The sequence below is a fragment of the Pelobates fuscus genome, chromosome 8 (assembly GCF_036172605.1).
Source record: "Pelobates fuscus isolate aPelFus1 chromosome 8, aPelFus1.pri, whole genome shotgun sequence".
NCBI lineage: Eukaryota > Metazoa > Chordata > Amphibia > Anura > Pelobatidae > Pelobates > Pelobates fuscus.
In genome coordinates, this window is record NC_086324.1 from 100,595,838 (window position 1) to 100,619,045 (window position 23,208).

At 41.6% G+C, this 23,208-nt stretch overlaps 1 protein-coding gene across 2 annotated transcripts in view; it reads right to left on the reverse strand.

Moving 5' to 3' along the window:
- CALCRL (calcitonin receptor like receptor) overlaps positions 1-11,764 on the reverse strand; it is a 363,980-nt gene extending 352,216 nt beyond the window's left edge. For both annotated transcript variants that reach the window (XM_063430194.1, XM_063430195.1), the window contains exon 1: positions 11,485-11,764. The gene's annotated coding sequence lies outside the window, so the exon portion shown is untranslated. The remainder of the gene's footprint in view (positions 1-11,484) is intronic.
- Between the last annotated feature and the right edge of the window lie 11,444 nt (positions 11,765-23,208).

Here is a 23,208-nt window from a genome sequence, read left to right on the forward strand (position 1 = left end):
GCTGTGAATTTACTAGGCCGTAAAACCTGTGGAAGGCCATAATTATAGTGGTTTTAATAGTCTTATTTGTTTCTGCTATGATATAATTTTTGTAATTATATATTTTTGATTTTTTTTTTACTACTCTTCACATGCTCTTGTTTTGTGCAAACGGAATTAAGTATGGAAACTTAAGAGGTTTGTATGGGAACAAAACTTGTGTGGACTTTCGCAAATGGTCATGCTGCTTCGGTATCCCACCACATCCATCAGATATAAAATGCTTGGGAGGTGTGCATTGTTTATATATGGCAATTGTTTACTCTATATCAGGGTAGGTAACAAAAAGTACTCCAGTGGTGGATTAACATGCTCACAGATAATTATGGGAAATATAACTAAAAAACAGCTTAATAGGACGAGGGGCGGGGCCTGACCACAGTTGAAGGCTCCCTACTGCTGCCCACGCAAGTGGAACCGATACTCCAGAAATTTGATTGTGTTTGCAACCTATTCTGAACAAAGCTCTATGCAAAAGGGATAACCTCTACTCCTGATGTCCCACACGTGACACCCCAAAGCCGTCCTGCAGAACGATGCCGCAAGCATATGTGTTCTCCACGTGTTTCCAAGGTGGCACGATGAAGAAAGCGCAAAGAACAGATGCATCCGCCACCGCCACGGGTCTGCGGCTCACTTCACTAGCGGAGGAACAGATTCATTGGGCCCCAGAGTAAGAAACCCAACCAGGATCCATCCTGACACCATCCGCACAAGACCACCTTTCCACTTAAGTGGGCTCTTGGCGCAGCCTATATTGCGGGGGCGGGAAGGAAGGGGGAGAATGCATTGAATTCTCTGCGGACACTGTCTGCCTGGGAGGGCTGTTATGGAGTGGCTGGTGGTTGGGGAAGCCAGGTCTCTCCATCCCAGGGCATTGCGCTTGTAGTTACCCCAATCTCTATAGGTGCCTCTAGCAATTTCTAAACTCACTTTGTTTCCACTAGTGGAGCTGTGTTTCTGTTTTCTCTCTTACTTTCTATTATAAAAAGTGCAGTGTTTGTTATTTCCTACCATGCCTAATTTTATTAAGTATTGGCGAGTATATTCTTGTTAAATGTTCATACCAGTATACCTGTTAAACTATGCACTACAAAAATAAAGAATTATAAATAAAATAAAAAAACTAAAATTCTTAACATCAATCTATTCACAGTCACAGTCACTCTTTGTAACAAGCTGATCAACTTGAATCTTTTGGTTTGTTAAACAGTTTTTGTCCAAGCAGGACAAATATGACCCATTTTAAATTGATGATTTTGTGGGTTCATTTTTTAGAACCGGTCTGTTAAAGAAGCAGCCAACCAGAATGGTCTGTATTCCCTAATCACAACTATCACAGAACAAGCAACAAGTCCACAATAGAAACAGTGAACAGTAATCAGCAACATAATTCGAATCTATCAAGAAAAACAAATATTGAACACGGTTTTGTACTCATGATAAGTTTTTATATACTGAATAAATAGATTGGCTTTATGTGAACCAGAAGTCACTCTGCATTTGCACACTGGACATCAAGTGCCAGAGGCAGAACAAAAGCCACACATACATATACTTCACTTGCACAAGGGAGCAAACTGGTTGTAAACAAATTCAGTGTTAGATATGTAAAATCCTTGTGTAACGCTCCTTCACAACTTCATAATTAAATACCCCCCTTTACTCAGATCCTTCTAGTTCAACATTATAGCATGGTAAAACTTCATGGATGGGCACACATCTCTAACTTCACATCCTAAACTTTACTCATCCACACACTGAGCATTAAAGGGATTCTCCAGTGTCAGGAAAACATATTAGTTTTCCTGGCACTGCAGGACCCTTTAGTGCCCCTCTACTTCCCCTCCCGCCCCCTCCTCCCCCCATTAGACCTCCCATAGGAAAGCATTATTCAATGCTTTCCTATGGGGATTTTGGCGATGTTGGAGGTCCTCAAATAGCGTGAGGACGTCCAGCGTCGTATAACACACTTTTCGTGTGTTATAGGAGTGTAGGAGTGTAGTGTAGTGTTTCGTGTGTAGGAGTTGGCACCCAGACCACTGGGCAGAAGTGGTCTGGGTGCCTGAAGTATCCCTTTAATGTTCTCCAAGACCACACCTTTAAATTTATCTAGAACTCTTTGCATCCTTAAAAAAAACTGCTTTATAATTCTATTTGTCATTCAAGCCTACCAAATTAGCTGTTGGCTCCACCTAAAGGACAAAACAAAGTAGATTGCTAAAGACTTCACTTTCTGAGCTACGTCAGTAGCGCTACTGTGATCCAGCTAATCAATTCTCACCTTCCTACAATGTCTCAGTGTGGTAAAAATGTAGACATGTGACACAGCTAACCTGTCATGTTTGAAGTTCAAGAATTCCTCTATATATTCTAAAATTACAAATTCTCAGAGGGACAAATCCTCTAGACTTTTCTGACTGAAATTACTTCATAGAAATATCAGAACCTTAATGACTAATGACAAGTAGGGATCGACCGTCATTTTTAATAGCAGATACCGATAATCTGTGAACTTTCGGGCCGATAGCTTACCGATATTCTGTACATTTACCGAATTTCTTTTTTTGCAAATCTTTTTTTTATTAAGTGGTAAAATATACATGCAAGTCAGATTTTTTTATGTTTTCAAGAATATTTATGTGTGTGTGTAGTGGATGCATTGAGAGTATTTGATTAGTAAATGCAGTGTGTGTGTGTGTGTGTGTGTGTGTGTTTGTGTAGTGGATTCAATGTGTTTGTGTAGTGGATGCAGTGTGGGTAGTGGATGCAGTGTGTGTGTTTGTGTAGTGGATGTTGTGTGCTTGTTTGAGTAGTGGATACAGTGTGTGTAGTGGATGCAGTGTGTTTGTGTCTAAATACTCTGCTTGTGCCACCTTATGGACTCTCTTAAAGGGAGTGCTCCTAATCTCAGCTCATTACCTGTATAAAAGACACCTGTCCACAGAAGCAATCAATCAGATTCCAAACTCTCCACCACGGCCAAGACCAAAGAGCTGTCCAAGGATGTCAGGGACAATATTGTAGACCTACACAAGGCTTGAATGGGCTTCAAGGCCATCGCCAAGCAGCTTGGTTAGAAGGTTACAACAGTTGGTGCGATTATTCGCAAATGGAAGAAACACAAAATAACTGTCAGTCTCCCTCGGTCTGGTGCTCCATGCAAGATCTCACCTCGTGGAGTTTCAATAATCATGAGAACAGTGAGGAATCAGCCCAGAACTACACAGGAGCATCTAATTAATTATTTCAAGGCAGCTGGGACCATAGTCACCAAGAAAACAATTGGTAACACTACGCCGTGAAGGACTGAAATCCTGCAGTGCCCGCAAGGTACCCTTGCTCAAGAAAGCACATGTACAGGCTCATCTAAAGTTTGCCAGTGAAAATATGAATGATTCAGAGGAGAACTGGGTGAAAGTGTTGTGGTCAGATGAAACCAAAATCTCTCTCTTTGGCATCAACTCAACTCGCCGTCTTTGGAGGAGGAGGAAATATCTAATGTTTTCATACCTCGTCCAAGGCATTGAACTATTTCACTCTTGTCGGCAGCAGAGAGATCATTTTTCTTCCCCATATTGCATGAAAATGGTGCTCTGCTTAATAATGTGGAACACCCTCTGTAACGGAGCTCCGTGCTGCCGAAATCAGGCTCCTCCTCCATGGCATCCAGAAGTAGACCAGGACCATCATAATCATCCCCCTCCGGTAAGTCGTGCTCGGCCGTCCAGGGAGTAAGTCGAATGGTATGCCACCAGAGGGCCTGGTATGCATTGTCTAGCCAGATCTCTCGCCCTACCAGGGTCTCTAGTCTGGTCACCCACTCATCCAGGGGCTGCTCTCCCAATAGATACATCCGCATCACCACACGCTTCTGTAGCCGCTGCTCATCACTGGGGAGACTCTCACCTCGCCGCCACTGGGCGTCTTCCAGGGCATCATACCAGAGTTCCTTTCTGTCTGCATCCCTGTAATCTGCGGCCGCCTCCTCCTCCTCATCATGGAACGCTGTCCGAAAACTAGCTGATTCCATCCTGCTGTAGCCAGGGGCGCTGTACGGATACCAGCGTTGCCCTCAATTTGTAATTCCAAACGTTACCAGTGTCTCCGAGCTGCTTCTCCTCGCACTAGGACGCCATCCCACCGCTGCCACCAATGTAACGGAGCTCCGTGTACTCCGACCGAGTACCCTCCGTTGATGGATGCTCCTAGCGCTTACAGAGGACTCCAAGCACTGCAGACGACACCACAACCACCGCAGACTCCACAACCGCCGTAGCTTAACTGGAGCCGCGCCGTCTTCCTTCCACCCTGGATCGGCTTCTGTCCTCCAGGACCGTGTGGGGGAAGACCTCTCCTCCAGGAGAGCGTATCCGGAACAAGCTCTTAAAAGAGCTAAGTGATTAAGCTCAGGGGAATATGCAGAGCATAGCAATCCCCAGTGTGATACAGCAATTCCCTCCAATAACGAGACAAGGCTACGTTTTGAAGGGTCAAGGAGAACTGAGGACTGGGACACCCAGCCTGCTTTTTATTACAAAAAGGTACACACAGGACACTCCCAGGGGGAGGTTGAAATTAACCAATCACATACATGGTACCACCCCCACGTCTCCTCCCCTCAGATAAACATATAACATAATTATAGCATACAGTAAAAATACAGTTTTCACACATACACTGTAACTTTAAAACTATACATTCAATCTCCATAAATTACATATTTGAACTCAGCATACATCAAACATAAACACTTCCAAAAATCAGCCAAATCCCTCCAGTGGATCAAAAGTTAGCTGGAGGTCCCTTTATGACCGACCGCAAGCACAATTTCCTGCCCAAAACAGTTCCATAGATTTGGGCTGTGCGGTTGGTCAATTTCATGCCGAAAAACGACTAAGTCCCATTTCGAACGGGAAAACGAAGTGTAGGAGAAGGTAAGGGTCAGCGGTGTTTGGTAAAATGTGTAGCCGATTTCAGTTCCACAGAATCTTTAGCATACACCGCTGACCGCATTCGAATGAACAAAGATGGCCGCCGCCACGTGCAATTAACCTGCAGTAACCTCACAGCCTGGGAGGTAAATTACCTGCACACTTTAACTTCTGGGTGGTCCGCCTGTGTGGTACTTGGTTCAGTAAGCCCTATTTACTGAACCAAGTGGGAGAAAGCCAGGGGCAAGTTATTTTACAGGTCTGGGGACATAGTCTTAAAGGGGTATTGTTCAGCAAAGTCACAATATGTCCCCAGACGGTTCTTAAAGGGCCATACACACCCAATAAAAGTTAATACGTTTTCAGGGGCACAATCTTCCAGGGGCCATAGTCATGAGGAAGGAGGCTGGCAAATAGGCTTCTCCACAATCCAGGGAAGCAGGGCAATTTTCCATTTAAAGGGCCAGTTACAAATAGCGATTTGTAACACCCTCCTTTAGTAGTTTTTCCTTAAAATGGGCTCCACCTGGCAATCTAATTATCACAGGTGTTCGAGATTGTTTTCAGTGATCAAAAGAGCCCTGAGACACAATGCCATCCATGCGTTAAACTGAAAAACAAAATATTTAATCTTTGTGACACTTAGAATTTGCATAATAATTTGGAACAGGGTGTATGTTTACCTGCTCACTCAAGAACAGTGGGACACCGAAAAGCAGACACACATCATTACCAATGCTGTGTGTGCTTGTCAGCATTTCCCCTTGTGTGGTTGCTCTCTGAAAGCGCTCTCATGTCATCAAAGCCAGTAAATAGCTCATTAAAGTCAGGGCTGTTCCTGACAGATTTGGGACTGCTTGGAGTTTTCTCAGAGATGTTTTTTTAGCTATTTTGTGCACAGTTATTTATGGGAAAAGCTTGCCTTGCAGTAACATGTTATGGAAGTTTCATGATTAACTGAATCACTTTAAGTCCTACTCCTGTCAACAGACGCAGAGAAAGCCTTTGACAGGGTGGACTGGGGACTGATGTTCGGGGTACTGAGAAGCCTGGGTATCGGGCCGAAATACATCACTTGGGTAGAAGCACTATACACCTGCCCAACTGCGCATCAATGGAGCTCTGTCAGACCCGTTCCAAATCTACAACGGAACAAGGCAAGGCTGCACCCCTGCTCTTCGCATTGACATTGGAACCCTTCCTAAACAAGATCAGCTGCAACGTGAACATCGGCGGAATGGAACAGAGACGAACACACCACAAGGTCCTGGTATATGCCAACGACCTCCTGTTTATAGTACGAGACCCGACCCCCTCCATACAAGCGATCAAAACAGAGTTCGAAACACATGGACGCATCTCCAACCTTCAAATTAATTATTCCAAATCGGAAATGCTAGGCCTCACCATCAGCCACTGCGACGATCACTCCAACACCAATACTCATTCCGTTGGTGCACCACTAAGATGCGATACTTAGGGGTATGGCTCACGCCGAGACCGACGGACCTGTATGGCCACAATAACACACCCATACTAAAGGCAGCAATGAGTAACCTCCACTCCTAGAACACATACTACATCTCCTGGCTGGGCAGAGTAAACGCAGTCAAGATGACCTTGCTCCACAAGTTCCTCTTCATCTTCCAGAAAATACCTATCTTGGCACCGAAAACCTTCTTCACCACGCTCAGGGCGGAAATCCACAAATTCATCTGGAAAGGGCGGTCCCCCTGCATAACTCATTCCCAACTTCCCAAACTCAGGGCTGGTCTAGCCCTATCCGATTTTGATAAATACTACCAGGCAACCCATCCTCAGCTGGTCCTCCGCCCCGAACGACAAGCCATGGATACAACTGGAAGCGGACAGCACCAACTGCAACCTACCATGGATCACGAAGGCTGCCAGTGGCCTAATCCATCCCCATCCCCATCCCCAACCCGTTCGTAAAAGCCACACTCCAGATCTGGCACAGCAAGGGCGCAAAATACTACCTCAAAACAGACCCCAGCCTGATGCTCCCCTAAAGGGAAATCCAAACTTCCCGTCAGGGGACGTGGGACCACTCCCACACAATTGCCGAAACATAAACGAATCCTGACTGACATATTGGACACGCCATTCGCTATCCGCCCGATAACTGACCTCTTCCCGGACCAACCACGCATATTCTTACACACACTGGCGAGAAAACAAATCACGAGCTATGCCCGATCAATCTCACAAAAACCAAGCCTGCTCAGAGACCGGACAGAATTCGAAACACTCTGTATGCAGGACTCGATACCTCCAAAAGCCATCTCGCTGACCTATTCCACACTGGTGACAAGCAGATATCTACTGGCACCGCCATGTATCAGACAATGGGAAGAAGAACTTGACATGACATTCACAGAGGCAGAATGGGACAAAATCATCGCCCATGTCCAAAAGACCCCGAGCTCGGCGCGATTACAAGAAAACGCCTACAAGGTCTTCACAAGGTGGTATATCACCCCCACCACCCTACATATCTGTGACCGCTCGAAACCGAACACCTGCTGGCGTTGCGGTGAGGAGTGAGGAACGTTCACCCATATATGGTGGGACTGCACCTTAATTAGACCACTGTGGGAGACAATTGGACAGGTGATACATGAGGTGGCAGATGAAACCATACCCCAGTCACCAGCCTCTTTCCTTCCCACCACACCACAATGCCAACACCTGCATACAATAGGTCAGTGATCCCTGCGACTCCTCAACGCGGCGAAGGCTATTGTACCCTTGTACTGGAGACAATCACACTCCCCCCCCCCCCCACTCAAGAGATGGGTGGAGGAGGTGGAAGATATCAGGAAGTTCGAGGATCTGAAAGCAACCTTGGCGAAAGCAAGGGATAGACACACACAACGATGGTTCTACTGGCTACGCCATATCGGATCAGATACGTTTGTACGCCAATTGGCCGATACTTGAACATCTAAGATGCAATCAAGGACACCCAGGATACATGGCAGATGGGGGTGGTGAGCCCCCCACCCCCGCCCTTTTTTTTTCTCTCTCTCTCCCACGGACCGAATACCCACCCACACTTACCCCACTCGAAGACGGTGGGCCAACCCTGTTACCACACGACGCCCACACCACATACACCCACCCGACTACCAATTCCCCACACCGCCGATAGGCCAAGACATAGCAGCCACGGCACAAACACACGGCATGAATCACGCTACCTCTGCAATACACCCTCATCAGGGGGAAATGTTAAACTAGTCACTAAATACAGGAAACAAGAAGGATGGCAACACAAACATGCCTCGTCATTTTCCCTGCTTACCTCTCACATGCCAGAAATGTTCACTAAGTAATATGCAACTCATGTACCCGACTCTGATATAATGTACTCACTACGTAATGATGAATGATATTATAATGTCATGCCATATTTGGCCTTGGCACAAGGTAATGTGCTGCGGATGCCTATATTGGACATTGTACATAAAGGATGCAAGTCTCAATTAGTACAGCGTTCAAGAAGGATTTACTGCTTGTGAAAAGAAGCTTCTTCTGAGACAAGCAATAGAGGATGAATTGGGGCTGCTATTGCAGGTTTTTCAGATATGCATATTAATAACATAAGATGAAATTTTTAAGTTATTGGTTTCAGTACTATGCAGCCATTCTTTAAAATTATAATATTGTCATAGGTATCTGCATTACTGACATATGGTGCAGATATCTTGCATTTACCAATGTTAAGTATGGTATGGTTTTTAAAAAGGTTTCATGGTTTTTGGGTTGTTGTTTTTTTTAGCTGTTACAAACGATTGTATGTCCTATAAATAATATATGCACGCGTTATCCTGAGTACTAATAATTAAATGTAATAAATAACTAATTAATTCTTATAACTAATTACTAAATAAAAAGTTAATATTCTTAAATTGTTTTTTTCTGTCAGTGTACTTGATTTAAACAGTATTCTAAACAAATGTTGTGTTATTTGCTTACGTCTTGTGCTAACCTTTCTTTACATATTCCAGATACATGTACACACAGCATTCAATAAAACCACATTTGGGTTCTGGTGTTCTTTGTGTTCACAGTGTTGCAGGGCATACAAAGTATATAATAAGACTTTTAACAATTGAACCACTTACATTCCAAAAATAGATTGCAAAACTGAATGGTGATTCAACCAAGAAACCAGTAGAGGCAACACCTCACAAATACAGGAAGAGTTTTGCATTAAGTAAATTATTTTAGAGATCATTCAGCAGAAAGCAAATGTGATTTTACATAAAGTTTAACTTGCTTGCACTCTCAGATGCTTTATGATTATGGTGGGTGGACCTGAAATAGAAGTATTTCTCCACTCTTCTCCAATAAAAAAGTGTTTAAAAATACTTTCAGAACAATGCTAAAAGCAGGAAATAAATAACAATGTAGAGCCAAAAGCAAAATTCGGAACATATCCTATCCATGGGTAAACAGTACCCATGTCCATGTTCCCTAAAATCTACTAGGATAATTGGACCCTTTGAAGGAGCCCATATAACCAATATGAAAAACTTGTGAAGTTTGAATTACAAAATTCATGCGGTTTTTCCTGAAACATTGAAAGGCTATTCACTAATCTGTGAAATGTCAGTAACTGACCAGAGAATTTCAAATTTGAGGACAAAATTGCTGAGCTGGAAACATAGAAGCATACACTTTGCTGGATAAAGCCTGATATTGATTGTATCCATTGCTTTAGAGAGTAAACATGGGGGATAACAAAAGGATCTCCAGACAAAGATTATATTTCTCACTCAACATTTTACCTTCTGCATGTGACACTATATATAACGCAGATTTTTTTGATGCATACTAAACCATATGTAATTTCTTCAAGATTCCTTTGAATCTGTCAAGGTTCTGAAATAAGCAAGATGAGACGATTGATTCAACCATAGGCCCCTTAGAGTGCTTTTAACTCATTGTGTCAGGTTAAATCACCTTGTATGGTGAAAAACCAGAAACATCATATGACATAAATGAGTTGAAAGATAAGAATTGGGATAGACTGAACAACTTTATTTTAATTCAATGAAATGTATTGCAAACAAAGAAAATGATTGCTTGTATCACTAAAATATGAAAAAGATAATGTCCCCACATATTAAAAATATAAGTGTTAAAAGTAACACAATGGTCCACATTAGTATAATTGAACTAATGAAAAAAAATATGTTAGCAAGCTTAGTACGTGGGGTCACTAGTCTCGAGTAACATTTTAGGGTTGGGGCATTTAGGATTGGGGTAGCATCAGGGGGACTTAAGGAACCTAAGGTGAGTTTAGGTTTACAGGGAACTTGGGGTTAGGATGCTTAGGTTTAAGGGGAATTTGGGAGGTATTTGCCTTCAGGGTGCAGACTGACCTTATGCCACCTTACACCTAAATCTCCATAATGTAAAATGTTTCTTAATTTCGTAACCACTTTACACTACAACACCACCTATAGCATGGAGTGCAACGCTGTATCCCATGTGCATTTTTAACATCATTATTTTTCTGCTTGTTATAACGTCTGTTATACTCTTTTTAAAGTTAATCCTATTTTACATTTACTAATGGAAACAATTGACAAAACAGCCTTGTACAGATAGTTGAAGCTTTAAACGACTCACAGCATAATGGCAGCAACAGGTGCTGAACAAAGACATTAAGCACCCATTGCCACTGAATAAAAAGTGTACTTTGAAAATGTTGATACAGTATTTTAGTTCAACAAAATATGCTGTTGGTTATGACTGGTTTTAAACCACTGTGTTCATATCAATATAATCGTCTAATTACTGTTTGATTACTCATATTCCCTAACCACATTTCTGGCTCAAATTAGCCATTGCATTTCCAGTGATAACACGATTTAAACGTATGCACAAATAAATAAATACAAAAACAAGATTACAAAATGTCATTCACAAATCTCATATGTGTTTCAAATCTAAAGGTAGGTATCCGTAAAATGGTTTACTTATGCATGTTGCTTACAGGATAGCCTATTATAACACTAGGGTTACATAAATTCCCACAGAAAACCCGTATACATGCTGCATTGATGTTTAAGCATTGTCTTAAAGAAGATTAAAGAAGATAAATTAGAATTCTAATTGGCTGGCAATCCATTGGCGTACTCATATATTGATGCCTCAACAATTCACAGTAATAACTAATGTGGGGGGCGTCATGAGAGAAAGATGAGACAAAAAAAAGGAGATATAGGTAAAATGCAACTTTAACCATTGCATACCCGTCGTTTTGGATACCGCCGTATCAACAAAAATGGTTCATTAAGGATGTTCATTTAAAAAAACGTTTTTAATGTGTTCGTTTAAATTAATGCAGCTTGAGTATGTAAAAATCACATTAAAAACCCTATAGCATGTTTGTTGCAAAAAAAACCCCGACAATTTTAATGAAATTAATGTTAGATCTACTTTGTAATTAGTAGTAGTGAAAGAACGATGTACTCACAATTTGGGAATCCAGTTACAGTCAGACAAGCAACATATATATCTAAAACCCTAGTAGAGAGGCATGAAAAGAAGCCTGGCTTTCTTTGTAGAATCACTAGGCTGTGATGCAGCAGCGCATAGAACCCTTGCGTTTGTTAATCTGATGCTGCAGTTTGCCGCTTCCAGTATCTCTTGCAGCACAAGTACCGCAAGCTAGAGCGAAGCTATCGATGATTGGGAGAAAAAAAAAATCTGGAAGGGTTTGAGTGTATGGAACCAGCAACAGGAAACCCTGGAGCTTCCTGTTACATCATTGGACTCCGCCTGCATGAAGCATTATATTTCTTCCTCTGAGAAAGTTCTCCGTACTGTTGACCGTGACCTGGGCTGGATCCATTACCCTTGGGAATTATCTGCCAACATTTGCTTCCATCCCATTTACCAAATAGTCAAACGTGAACGCAGGATGTGACCTTTAAGTGAAGGAAACGTGGTACATAGTGAGTTTGGGGAGATAAGCCATGCATGCTTCCTTTGTTTTTAAATTAGTACTAAAAGATTTATAAAAAAAAAGAGTTAACATGCCTCAGAAATCACTAGTCACCCATACTGAATCACTCAATATGTCAATGGGGTTATTAATATTGTGGTACTGTTATATATATAGTGTATCCTGATGAAAGCTCTGTAAGGGAGCTTAAACGTTGATGTCATTTAGAATAAAGAAGATTATATTCTGGAAATCCTTGGAGTGCCGGTATTTTTTTGTATATAGTGCTTAGCTACCAGAGCACCGGGTATCATTGTTCTTTTGAGTTGGAGTGCAAGGGCTTTATATACACACACACACATATATATATATATATAGAGATATTTAATAATCTCAGTGTGAATTACAGGAACAGTTAGGGATTTAAAAAAATATTCCATATCAGCTTACTTTCCCAACCTTACCACAAATAAATCAAATCTACTTTGATATAATTGATATTGTAAAGCCTGTGATTAGGCTCACAATCATTAAGCTGTGTTGCATTCCAAAATCTATTCTATTTTTTTTATTTGCATTATTACACTCATGAGCACAAATAGCCCTCAGGTATAAAGGTTCACTGACAGTTGCAAAGCAAAATACACACACCGATTCTCAGTGACACACTGAACCTCGCAGATTTTCTCAACGATTTACTCTCATTGTGTCACTTGACAATAACATAATGAAACATACGAGTTCAGTGAGACATATACAGCACAATTTATTAGGGCACATAAATATCATCAAGAAACATATTTACTCTTGAATTTGTTTTTATAGGGTCTTATAGGTAGAAACCAAAAAGATCAGGTACCAATATCCTTTTGGTACATAGCTACAAGATCTTATAAAAACAAATTAAATAATATAAACAGTCACTATGCTGGCTGCTTCTGAACGTCATCAGGTGTCACTCAGTTATTCACTACCTAGACGACTTTCTACTGATAGAGCCAGGGTCACCAACACCCACAGCAATAAGAAGTACTACAGCACTTTTTTCCACACTTAGTGTCCCTTTGTCCCCAGCCAAAACTATAGGCCCCACAACTAAATTTACCTTTCTGGGGATAGAGCTGGACTCTGTTCACCACAGAGCTAGCCTTCCCCACGACAAACTATCACGATTGAGAGGGGAGATAGACATGTTCCTGCGGAATGATGTTTGCACCAGGAGAAAACTTCAGTCACTTCTCGGATCCCTGAACTTCGCCATGCGCATCATCCCGCAGGGAAGGTCTTTCATATCCAGACTTCTTTGCCTGCTCCACGGAGTTCCGGACTCCGGCACAGTTTCTTTGGACCCCCACGCCAAGGCCGACTTAGCTATGTGGGGGAAGTTTTTGAAAGACTGGAATGGTATCTCCATGTTTATCCCCCCTCTCTCCACCTCTTCATCCACACATACGCAGTAGCCAACACCGGTTTTGCTGCCATTTTTGGAAACCACTGGTTTAGGGGCCACTGGCCCACTGAGACGGATGCCTTGCCAGGATTCAGGGAGACCTCAGCACTATTCGAAATGTATCCCATTGTGGCGTCCGCACACACCTGGGGTCATCTCTGGTCTGGCAAGGCAGTAAAATGCTACTCAGACAACTCGGCGGCTTGCGAAATCGTTAACAAAGGGCGCTCATCATCCCTGACCATCATGCGGCTGATTCGCAAGCTGACCTGGTTGTCAGCATCCGGTCAGTTTCACTTAGTATGTTTTCACATCCCGGGTATTCACAATACGGCCGCTGACGCTCTTGCTCTTTCTCGTTCTCAATTCCAGGCATTCTCTCAGGCACTCCCAACGGCTCACCAACATCCATCCAGGACACCACGGTTTCACGACCTAATCTTGGATTAAGCACACTCGTGCATCATGCTAGAACACTCACTCACCAAGCATTATCACCCAACACCGCTATCACTTACAATAGGGCACTTAAAATATTTAACAAATTCACTGCAGAATTCGGTCTACAAGGTGACTTTTCTATCCAAACCATGGTGGCTTTTGCCTCTTTTTGCCACCTACACCTTAAACTTTCTCACAACACCATTAAACTTTACCTCACCGGGGTTCAGCACCACAGCCTCACCACTTTTCCTAACAACACTCCTTTCCTGTCATCATACCCCATTAAAAAGGTTTTGAAAGGCTAAGGTTTCACCTCCACTCACTATCACTAGATTACCTATAGACGGGCATATCTTCAGGTCACTTAGCAACCTCCTTGACACAGCCCCATTCGATAGCAACACTAATACGGTGATCAAATCTGCTATATATCTCGCTTTTTATGGTTTTCTCAGACCTAGAGAGTTCACCGTGGTGTGTCAAGGAGATATCACATTAAGCCTTAAAAAATCACACCTCACTAAGATAGAGGATCACTACCTACTTTCGATCCCTACAACAAAAAACAACCAGTCACTACACCCTACAATAATTCCTTTCTTCCCTACTGATAATGCCTGGGGTCCGGTAAAGGTACTAGACCACTTACGGTCAACTCTTCTAGCACACCTACCAGACTCTCCGCTCTTAACACTACAAGGGCACCCACTGACCACGGCAAAATTGATGTTGCATGTCAGAACTCTGTTATCTAAGACCGGACACAACCCGGCTGCATTCTCCGGGCACTCCTTCCGTATAGGAGCCGCCTCAGCAGCCTCCAGCACAAACACACCGGTCCACATCATCAAGAGACTGGGTCGATGGAAATCCTCCATATATAACGCATATATTCCACAACCGGAGAAAGAACTTCGCCAAGCTTTCAGGAACTTGGTCTTGTAAAAATGCAATAAAGTGTGTATTTTCTCGAAATTTATCTTTTGCCCTCTTTTATTTACAGGCCCACTCGTACGTTGGTTTCGGCACACCACAACCAACTTTGCTCACAGATACTATCCATTACATATTAAAATTCCGAGCACAAGTAGAAAGGCCATTAGGCCTGAATTTGTGGGAGGAGTAAGTCCCTTACTTAAACTCCCAGGCCCTACTCACCTCTGCCGTTCAGCTGATTGTCCCCACCCACCTACACCCAGTTATAACTACATTCTCCTTGGTGGGCCCTCTTTTATTTACAGGCCCACTCGTACGTTGGTTTCGGCACACCACAACCAACTTTGCTCACAGATACTATCCATTACATATTAAAATTCCGAGCACAAATATATATATATATATATATACAAATATTTACAAATTCTGGCACTCTTCCCACAAATAAACACTTAGAAAAATTCAGACCAAGGTGCTTCACAGTGCTGACTATATAAAAAACGAAAAAATGAGAGCACTCACTGGTTTTGCAAAAGCTGTGTATTCAAGTTCTAGGCAAACGAATCAACGTTTCGACCGTCAAGCGGTCTTTATCAAGATGCCAAATCATTACAAACATAGACAATATATAGCATGTGTACAGATAAACTTACCCTATCACCGTGTAAAACCCATTACCCCGACCTGCCCCTTTGACCGGCGCCAAAAATCGCGTCCTGACGTGCGTGATGATGTCATGTCATGTGATCGTGATACTAACAATTGCTTAGTTGCGGACACACCATGTGACCTACAATCATGTGATCGCAACCAGAGATAGTTGCTAAGAAACGCCTAAATAACATGGCCTATAGTGCACAGTAAATCGGAGAGAAAGAAAAATACAATAAAAATACAATAAAAATAAAGATAAAAACATGCATGGAGGATATACATATTGTTCAAGTGGCTGGATTGAATGCTCTAATGTATATGGGAATATCACATGTGGGCATCAAAATGGCAATATTGAAGGAACCAGAAGAGAGCTAAAAGATGTACTAGACTGTGAAAAACATGAATGTAGTAAATAAGTGAATAAATAAATGAAATAGACATAAACATAAAAATAAAAATAAAAATAAAAATAAATATACATAAAAATAAAAATAAAAATAAATATAAAAATAAAAATAAAATAAAATAAAATAAAAATAAAAATAAAACTAAATGAATAAATAAAGATAAAAAAACAGAACATTAAATATACAAGCCTTACAAAATGCGCTAACACCAAGAACAGGTTCTCTATTTAAATTAAAAAGCACATGGGAACCCAAGAACACTCATCAGTCTATTAAAACTTTTTCAACTGTCCTTAAAACGGATATGAACAAAATGATGTCTCAACAAGGAGACAGGCCAGACAATTTGACTCGCACTGAAAGGATCGCACTAAAAGATCTGAAGGAGGATGATACACTAGTGATTCGATCCGCAGATAAAGGGGGAGCCATCGTCCTACAAGATTATACTGATTATAGAACAGAAATTCTGACACAGTTGTCTGATAGTAAAACCTATAAAAAATTAACCTTTGACCCTACAGACAAAATTAGCATCAAAATACAGAATTGGATTCAGCTAGGTGTTACAGCAAATTGGATCGACCAACACACGGCAGAATTTTTATTGAACAAACATCCGAAAATCCCGATTTTATACACCTTACCGAAGGTACACAAAGACCCACAAAAGCCACCGGGTAGACCCATAGTATCCGCCCGGGGAGGAATATTGGAGCCAGTAGCGAAGTTTGTAGATTTCTTTTGCAAACCCACAGTGGCACAATTATCAACATGCTTAAAGGACACTCAAGATTTTCTTAACAAGATTAAAAATTGTAAACTTACAGAGTCCCAGTACATTTTTGCAACGGCAGATGTTAAGAATTTGTACACTGTGATTCCACACACAATGGGCATTGAAGCAATGCGCACTCTCCTGACAAGATCTGAAGTTTATGAAGGACCTCCGATTGAATTCCTTCTTGAAGGTTTATCTCTTACGCTGTCTAATAATTATTTTCGTTTTGAAAAGAATTTTTATATCCAGGAAACCGGCACAGCAATGGGATCAGCAATAGCGCCAACATATGCCAACAGCTTCATGTACGCATATGAAAATACACATATAATCTCTAAGTATCAGGAGAAATTGATACAATACCACAGATTCGTGGACGATATTTTCATATTATGGAAAGGCACGATAAATGAGCTGGAAATCATGGTGGAGGAACTTAATACTCTCGATTCACCAATTAAACTTACTCTCACATGTGACAATGAAAAGATTCAATTTCTGGACGTGGAAGTGTATCGAAAGGATCAAGGTATAGCACATCGGTTATACAGAAAACCATCGGATCGCAATACTTTATTGCATGCAAATAGTTCCCATCCCAACGCCTTAAAAAACTCCTTGCCTATCTCGCAATTTATTAGAGTGTTAAGAAACAACTCAGAAGAAACTACTTGTAACACTCAACTTCAGGATATGACCAATTCCTTCTTGGAACGGGGATATAAAAGAAAAGTCCTACAAAATTGCCTTGTAAAGGCTAAAAAAATCTTTGAAGGAAGAGAAATTAAACAACAGAACACTGTTTCAAGGATTACGATTCCGTTACTATATCATTCTGAAGGCCAACGATTCTCACAAAGAATTAAAAAAAGATGGGACATTCTGTCCTCGGACAGAACATTGAATCCCATCTTCACACAACAACCACGCATTGCATTTGCACGCAACAAAAACTTAAAAGACATTTTAGTTCGAACTGACACACCAAGTCGCTATAGTTCTCATAAGGAGAACACAAAGAAAGGTTGCTTCAAATGTTTAGGTTGTGTTACCTGCGGCCACATGCTCACAGGATCGTCATTTGCACATCCACATACAGGCAGACGGATACAAATTAAACACCGTTTGACCTGCTTAAGTGATCATGTGGTGTATCTAATTTCCTGCCCTTGTGGCAAATATTATGTGGGCAAGACAGACATGACAGTTCGAGATCGTATTAGAGGCCATAGATCGGGGATTATGACGGCATTCCGAGACGGTAAAACAGATAAACCGGTGGCGAAACACTTCCTTGAATTGCAACATCATTTACCAACTCTCAAATTCACCATCATTGATCACATTCCTCCTTTGGGTAGAGGTGGCGACAGATCAAAAATTCTTCTTCAAAGAGAGACATTTTGGATTCACTACCTTGACACGGTTCAACCCAAGGGACTGAATGAATACAACAGCTTCAGTTGTTTTTTAAACACTCGTTAAGACATATCTACAATTTTTCAGGGTCCCCAGCAAATTTACAGACCCGTTCTTGGTTGGAATATTTTTGGGTTATATGCAAAAAAATTTTTGTTCCTTCATTCTCTTGGAAGTCCAACAAAAGGATGTTTGATTGCATCAGTAGTATCTTATTCAATTCCCAAGCATATATAATTTTCCTTTTGTTAGATAGGCTCTATATGTAACATTGTAAATTGGATTGTCAATTTATAGGTTAGGACAGCAGTATGGTGTTGGCACCTATGGCATGTTAAGTTTCTTTTAGGAGGTGCTCTTCGCACTTTGTTTAAATTTCATCAGCTTTGCACTTCGTGGTTCACCTTTCTGGTCACCATGTTTGTGACAGGGTCTCATCTCACAGATGGATTCACATACTCTTAGTTTTACATATTCACAGCACAGGGGCAATTTTGGTTCCAATAACATCACATATCAGATTACTCTGATCGATATATTATTCACTCAGTCCCCATTCACATACAGTTAGCCGTGCACACATTTTGAGATACCATTTCACCAGTATGATCATCAGGTTTTTTCATTCACATCACTTTATTTTTTATATCCGCTTTTATTTTATTTTTATTTTTATTTTTATTTTTATAGTTATATTTATTTTTATTTGTATTATTATAGTTATAGTTATAGTTATTTTTATTTTTATTTTTATTTGTATTTTGATATTTTTTTATCTTTATTTATTCATTTAGTTTTATTTTTATTTTTATTTTATTTTATTTTATTTTTATTTTTATATTTATTTTTATTTTTATTTTTATTTTTATTTTTATTTTTATGTATATTTATTTTTATTTTTATTTTTATTTTTATTTTTATGTTTATGTCTATTTCATTTATTTATTCACTTATTTACTACATTCATGTTTTTCACAGTCTAGTACATCTTTTAGCTCTCTTCTGGTTCCTTCAATATTGCCATTTTGATGCCCACATGTGATATTCCCATATACATTAGAGCATTCAATCCAGCCACTTGAACAATATGTATATCCTCCATGCATGTTTTTATCTTTATTTTTATTGTATTTTTATTGTATTTTTCTTTCTCTCCGATTTACTGTGCACTATAGGCCATGTTATTTAGGCGTTTCTTAGCAACTATCTCTGGTTGCGATCACATGATTGTAGGTCACATGGTGTGTCCGCAACTAAGCAATTGTTAGTATCACGATCACATGACATGACATCATCACGCACGTCAGGACGCGATTTTTGGCGCCGGTCAAAGGGGCAGGTCGGGGTAATGGGTTTTACACGGTGATAGGGTAAGTTTATCTGTACACATGCTATATATTGTCTATGTTTGTAATGATTTGGCATCTTGATAAAGACCGCTTGACGGTCGAAACGTTGATTCGTTTGCCTAGAACTTGAATACACAGCTTTTGCAAAACCAGTGAGTGCTCTCATTTTTTCGTTTTTTATATATATATATATATATACATATATTTATATACACACATATATATAATAATTTTACGTATACATTTATGTAATAATTTTACATAATTAGGTAATTTTATTAATTACAATTAGCAGGACCAGCCTGACAATCCAGGCCAAAAGTTCATGGAATTTAATTTGCTAGCACTATATTTAACCCTGTAACTTTCCAAGACACCATAAAACCTGTACATGGGGGGTACTGTTTTACTCGGAAGACTTTGCTGAACACAAATATTAGTGTTTCAAAACAGTAACATGTATTACAACGATGATATTGTAAGTGAAAGTGAATTTGTTTGCATTTTTCCACACCCAAATGGCACTTACATGGACAATATAATTGTTGTGATACGTTTTACGGTTTTCAACACTAATATTTGTGTTCAGCAAAGTCTCCCGAGTATAACAGTACCCCTCATGTACAGGTTTTATGGTGTTTTCAAAAGGTAGAGAGTCAAATATAAGGCTTCTGTTTTTTGCCTTTGAGGCCGTACGGTAGCCCAGGAATGAGAATTACCCCCATAATGGCATACCATTTGCAAAAGTAGACAACCCAAGGTATTGCAAATGGGGTATGTCCAGTCTTTATTAGTAGCGAAAATGTCGAACAGTTTGGGGCTGCTTCGAGAGCCGAAAGTGAGTCGTGTTGAGAAGTAATATTTCCCTCGCCATTTAACACCGTGTAAGTGCCAGAGTGAGGGGTGCATGGGTAATAATTTAAATGCGTTTGTAATGTCTGTTTTGCTGGGCCAGGGTCGATTACCAGAGGATATGATGGACTGTATTGCGTCGTCGATGGTTACGTACTGAAGTGAAAATTCATCTGCTGGAATGAGTGCGTTTATGCTTGGAACAAAAGAGGAGTGCGTGCCGATAAATCAATAATTAGACGTTTTTTATTAGAATATTTGTGGATAGCAATACGAATGGGGTTTGTGCGCCAGGAGGAGAACGGTGACGAGGTGAAGGGTTCGATCATGAAACCGTTTGTGATTTCAGAGGAAATTAGAGTGTCTATGGATACTGGGTCTAAACGTGCTGACTGGAGATTAGGACATTCGAGTGTACCTGGGGGAATGGCTACTATGCCCGTGAGAAACCCTTGTGTGAACCCTGTGGTGAGATATTCCACCAAGTGCCTGCTAGGGTGAGACCTTAGGTAAAAAACCAGGTTGTCGATGTTTATGTCGGTTAGTCATTTGTTTGGTGACAACCTGGCAGGACACATGGTCTTAGTATGTGCCCTGAAACATATGGAGCAGATGTGCAATAATCTACAGGCGCTGAAACTGCAGGAGCCTGCGTTGAAATTATTGCACACCTGCGCTTTACCTAAAAAGGAGATGGGCCTACCCAGCTTATCCCTTAGACCACCCGCTGGTTTGTTGTGAGGGGTGAAAGTGGAGTGCTGGGTGGGAGTGGAGGTGGTGGCATCTGCTTCGACGGGACATAAGTCCGCCATGTGGGATGTCAAATTACATATGGCACAAGCCGGGGGCCTGAGTCCAGCGAAGTGGCGACAGAAGAGTTCTGTGTCTATCTGACCCCAGTTCATTTTTATATTGAACTGCTTCAGATGGGTCGCCGCCTTCGCTGAAACTGACTTGTGATAGTCAAAGAAAGAAGAGCCCCCGTACTTGATGCCTAGATCCACCACCTTGTGAAGATAGAGGTCTAACTCTTCTCTTCTGTGGGGATATACCGTGCAAATGACGTTGCGGTATATCCCAAAAGCTATAACGAACTGGGGGATAGACAATTTTTTTATTGAGCCTGGGATCCCTCGTTTTGAGCACCACTGAGATGTCACCATAGTTGTATGCCTTATTCTCGAGTATATCCTGAGAGGCTATGAGCAGAGACACCAGACACACGTCCTTCCCGTCTAGGATATCTTTCCTGATAGAGTCTGGGACGGAGTGTGCTGGTGACTCGAAGGGTGTAATGGCTGTGCCTGGTGCTGGAGGGGGGAGTATAGGAGGGCATGATGGTATATCGGGTACAGCCGTGGTGGAGACTGGGACTTCCATGGTAGTACCTGGGGAGGAGATGGCTCTCTCCACCTTAGATAGCCTGCTATTGAGTGTCTGCAGGTTGGCCAAGATAGCTGCCAGGGTATTCTGGGTGGCTGTGGTTGTCCTTGAGAGCTTGTGCCTGGCCTAGGCTCGGGGGCTTATTGGGTTAGCAGCCTGTAAAGTTCTGCCTTTCTAGCTGTGGCAGGAAAGGGGATTTCCCTGAGCCTAAGCTCAGCCGTAATTTTGGGAATAGTCCATGCTCTCAAGGACGTGGGGGTTGAAAGGGTGAGTGATTCGCCTGGAGACTCGGGTCTAGTTGGCGTGAATGGTATCTCTTCTGTCAATTCTTCGGTTGGAATTGGTTCTTGGGACATTCTAAAAAGGAATTATCATGTGAAGATATATTAGTAAGGGAGTAAGGTAAGTTGGAGGGGTGTGGTGTATATGGAAGAACTGGACTGTAATGCTAGATGCCAAAGCGAAAAACGTAACTGTTGAATGTTTGGGTAGGTGAGGCCCTGCTAATGCCAAGTGGCGGTGAGAGGCTCTACCTATGATTTGGCTTATGATGTAGTTGCCACAGACGTGGTGGCGGGATGTTGGCCTCTCGGTGACAGTAAAGAGAGATCAAAAACGTGTGGCCGTGACAGGTGAGGCCCTGACTAGAGCCCTATAGTAGGGCATGCGAGGCTTATAACTATGATTTGGGCGTGGGGCCGTACCTCCGTGTTGAGGTGGGGTGGGGATGGAAGGCCTTGCGGGATCGGATTTCCTAATAGGGTGAGCTAAGGCATTAGCCTAGACCCTGTAGCCAGTTCGATTGTATACTAAAGGGTATAGTGCGAGGACTGGAGTGGTATGTGGATACTAACCTTGACTGGTTGCAAATGGTCTCTGGAACCTTTTGGTAGTATTAAATGTGGTGAGTCTTGTCTTGTTGTTGTCCTCGAGGAAGAATCCTGGTGATTAAGACAGATGTTTGATGTATTTATGCGTATTGTGGTGGCGTATGATTTGTATTGAGAGTTGGCTTGTTAGGGGCGCAACGTGAGATCCTGCGTTGAGGGATCTGGAAGGTTTAGGGTGTGTGAATGGGATGATTTAGATATTTTTTGAGAAGGCTAAATGAGGCCTTGGGTTGGACAATGGACGTATTTGGGTAAGGACGTAAGTACCTGAAGGTATGGCTGAGTACCGGGTCAGGATTTGGTGTTTTTCCAGAGCCTGAAGGCCGTATGACCGTATGTCTGGGTAGAAGATAATAAAGAGTTAACGTACCGTGGGCGTAAGTAATGAAAAAATGAGACCACGTGAGGTCTTTGTATGAAAAGTCGTAAACAGAATAGAGAACTATACCTTGGTTTGACGTACAGAAATTATGTTAAGCGTAGTAGGTTTTAACAGTGTTGAACCGGTGGAAGCCTAGGTTAATACTGGAGCTAAGGGTTAACCGAAGAAAATTTTCATAGTTAACAACAGATGTGATGGTATGTAATAAAACTTAATAGTTTAACCCCTTAAGGACCGGACTTTTTTTGCGATGTTGTACATTTGCGACCAGGCATCGTTTTGACACTTTTGTGGTGTTTGTGT